At 37.8% G+C, this 3,859-nt stretch overlaps 1 pseudogene; it reads left to right on the top strand.

Moving 5' to 3' along the window:
* The first annotated feature begins 220 nt into the window (after positions 1 to 220).
* Positions 221 to 1,121, top strand: LOC107195315 (annotated as a pseudogene).
* Positions 1,122 to 3,859: the final 2,738 nt, after the last annotated feature.

Raw genomic sequence — 3,859 nt, 5'->3', positions numbered from 1 at the left:
GCTATATAATAATATGTTAGCATCTTTTTCTAGACAGCTTTGGTAGGAACTTAGAGATGGAAGTGTTAGAAAATCCAGTGTCTTAAATGTTCACAAGAATTTTAAAATATCAGACATATTTGTTTTTCCAATGAGATCTTCAATTTCAGGATATATTGCTCTATGAATGTCAACTTTTGATTTCTCTATTTCTGCTGATGTGTAATAGGAATAAACATCAATGGGAACAGAAAACCAAACCTATTTTACTGAATTCATCTTGCTGGGCCTTTCTTCAGATCTCCAGACCCAGACCATGCTGTTCATAGTATTTCTCATCATCTGCCTGCTGACTGTGTTTGGGAATCTGCTCATCATAGTGCTGATTCACACTGATTCTCAACTTCATACCCAATGCACTTTTTCCTTAAAAACCTATCATTTATTGACCTCTTTCTCTACAACAATTATCCCCCAGATGTTATTCCATTTGCTGGTAATGAGAAAGACCATCTCCTTTGCTGGGTGTTCAATACAGATATTTTTTTTTTCCTAGTAGCTGGAGCTACAGTGACTTCCCTCCTAGCTGTGATGTCCTATGATCACTACGTGGCTGTCTGCAAGCTCCTTCACTACTCTACTATCATGACCCAGAGGACCATAGGATCTTGGGGCACACTGGTGTCTCTAGTAGACACAACCTTTACTTTATGTCTCTCATACCATGGACAGAACATAATTAATCATTATTTTTGTGAACCTCCTGCACTCTTGAAATTGGCTTCAGAAGAAACCTACAAAGCAGAAATGGCCATCTTTACAATGGGTGTGGTCATCCTCCTTGGTCCTCTCTCCCTTATCCTTTTCTCCTACTGGAATATTATCTGTACTGTGATTCAGGTACAGTCAGGTGAGGGGAGGTTCAAGATCTTCTCTACCTGTGGTTCTCATTTCATTGTTGTTGTCTTCTTCTACGCCTCAACAATATTTACCTACATGCGTCCAATTTCTAAGAAATGAATGAGGGGGATAAGGTGATCTCCGTGTTCTACTCAGTCATAACATCGATGATGAACCCATTCATTTACAGCCTGAGGAACAAGGATGTGAAGGAGGCATTTAGGAAAGTATTTGGAAGATAGAGCCTCTCAGAGGCAATGACATTTATATTGATATACAATTGTGAGATGAAAACATTCCAAAGTGGTTCAATATCTTTAACAGCTTTCTCTCTGAACTAGCTCTAGGCTGCTACATCAGTAAGGGTCATACAGGTACCTGGTACATCTAGGATGTTTTTAAGTTTGACTACTGCATTTTGCTCATGCTTACTTTCTGTAGTTGCAACTCATTTGTCGCAAAACTGCTTTTTTGATATTATATTATAAATTATATTTAAGTATTATATAAATATTTTTTAAAAATTAAACAGAATCTTCACTTATTATCGGTTCACTAATCAATTACCACCCAGAGATATTACCTTTCAGTTCTAAACTCCACAGTTACTTGTCAAACTCATCCCTTACCAACATCATCAACAGCCATCTGCAGGACCTGAAATTCTACTGGATGTCAATACGCTAGATTTACAATTTCCTTGAGTAAATATCAATGATATCTTGAAGCTCTGGTATGGAATCTTGTTTTTGTTTTCTGTAGAGTCTCAAAATACTGCTATAACCAATTTGGCCACACGTAGGAGATCTACTGGCATAGACAATGTGTAGGATCTCATATTCCAACAAATATCTTCTATATATCACACACTGCTACACTCCAAGGACAATAGCTGGCTTGAGGGAACTATAATTGAGAAGCCACCTGCCTACATCAGAACTTTCAGGTTGGAAATCCCTGTGACACTACCATACCATAGCTGTACTCCCTCAGACATGCTCTCTCCCTCTTCTTCAGGTTTCAGTGTGCCAGTATCCATTAAGTTCTCTTTGGGGGGATGTGGAAGAGAATGGCTGACATATGAGAAGCAATCTCAAAGACGGAGACTGTTCTTGGGATGAAATGGCCACTTTGATCTTTTCTAACTATTGCTATAACCCTGTGTGATAGCAGAAGCACCACCAGAGACCTACCTATAGCTTCTCACCAATGTTCAGCATTTACACTGCCCTTCCCTTGGAACAAAATCACTGTTATCTCCTCTCCGATACTCAACTAAAGGTCTAGCTCCAAATATTAAATGAATTGACCCAACACTTGATTGGTATATATGAACACTACCAATTCTCATCTCTGGTTTCAGGGCCTGTGAGCCACGAAACATAGCTGGGGACCATCGCTGTCCTTCCCATTTCCTACCACAGTTCTCCACTTCTCCTGGCAGAAATCCTATGACCAATATATTCCATTACTTTGTACCTCATTTGCCAGACTTACATATATACCCTGACTCATCACACCCATCTGCCATGGAGCCATTTGAAGAGATTTTGTCATATTGAAATAGTGCTGCTAACCATATCTGAAGCTTTCTTTCACAAAGTGAGAAAAGGACGGGAGCACTTTATCGTTTACTCAGAGCAATTTCAACTTGGAATTCAGTTCTCACTTCATGACCTTCTCTTAAGACATCTACAAACAAAGTGATTATGGGTGAAGAATGGCATGGACAAGAGAAAACAAGATGGCCCTGATGAAAGTCAGGCTTGCCACACTAATTCCTGGTGCTGTAGCTGCAGTGTCCATGGCCTGTCCTGAGTACTGAATGCTGTTAATTCCATGTGGTGATGTCCTTGTTGAATTGAGTACATCATGTATAGAATGATTCCTCATGGGAGAATAAATGTGTGCAATATGAGATTCACTATGTACATGTGATGTGTATTATTTTCAAATTATGTGCACTAACGTGTATCAACACAAGGAAACAAAAAACTGGCCCTGCACTAAAAATTCTTTGAGAAGCTATGTTATAAATAACAGCAGCTACTTTTAGACATGCTGTCGCCTTATGACCATTCAAAAGCTCACCTTACCTCTTCTTCCTTGCTTGTCATTAAGTAAAAGAGGAGTCACATCACATAATTGGAATGATCTTTGATTTATGTAAAAACAATATAACTTACCTCAATAGGGAAATGGTGGAGTCAACAGGGTAAGAAAAAACAGATACTGACAAATACTTTTAAATAAAAACATCTACCCCTGGCTGGATGCCAGACTATTAATGATTTAACAGCAGAGGCAAGATTAATAACAAGTGAGAAACTAACAAGCTACTAAAGTCACCACATTCTCAGAACTGCTCATGTTTCCTTTTTATTTTATTAAAGCTATTGGAGTGACAATGGTTAATAAAATTATATAGGTTCCAAGTGTAGAATTCTATAATACATCATATGTATATTGCACTGTGTTCACTACCCAAAGTCAAATCTCCTTCCATCACCATATATTTGACCCCCTTTCCCTCTGGTAACCACTAAACTGTTGTCTGTGTTTACAGTTCTCTTTTTGTTTGTCTTGTTCATTTATTGCTTTGTTTTATATCCCACATATGAGTGAAATCAAGTGCTTCTCAACTTTTTATGCCCAAGTTATATTGCTTAGCATGATAATCTAAAGATACATGCACGTTGTTACCAATGACAATATTTCGTCTTTTCTTATGGCTAAGCAATGTTCCATCATCTATATGTACCACAACTCCTTTATCAGATTATCTATCACTTGGCCACTGTGAATAATGTGCAATGAATATTGGTGTGCATATAACTTTACTGATAAATGTTTTCAAATATTGGGGGTAGATATTCAGAAGATGGATTTCTGGGTCATATGATTATTCTATTCTTAATTGTTAGAGAATCTCCATACTGTTTTTTATAGTGGCTGTTCCTATTTACATTTTGAGTTCATA

This window comes from Pteropus alecto, unplaced genomic scaffold (assembly GCF_000325575.1).
Source record: "Pteropus alecto unplaced genomic scaffold, ASM32557v1 scaffold342, whole genome shotgun sequence".
NCBI classification, from domain to species: Eukaryota; Metazoa; Chordata; class Mammalia; order Chiroptera; family Pteropodidae; genus Pteropus; species Pteropus alecto.
This window is presented reverse-complemented; position numbering and strand designations above follow the sequence as displayed.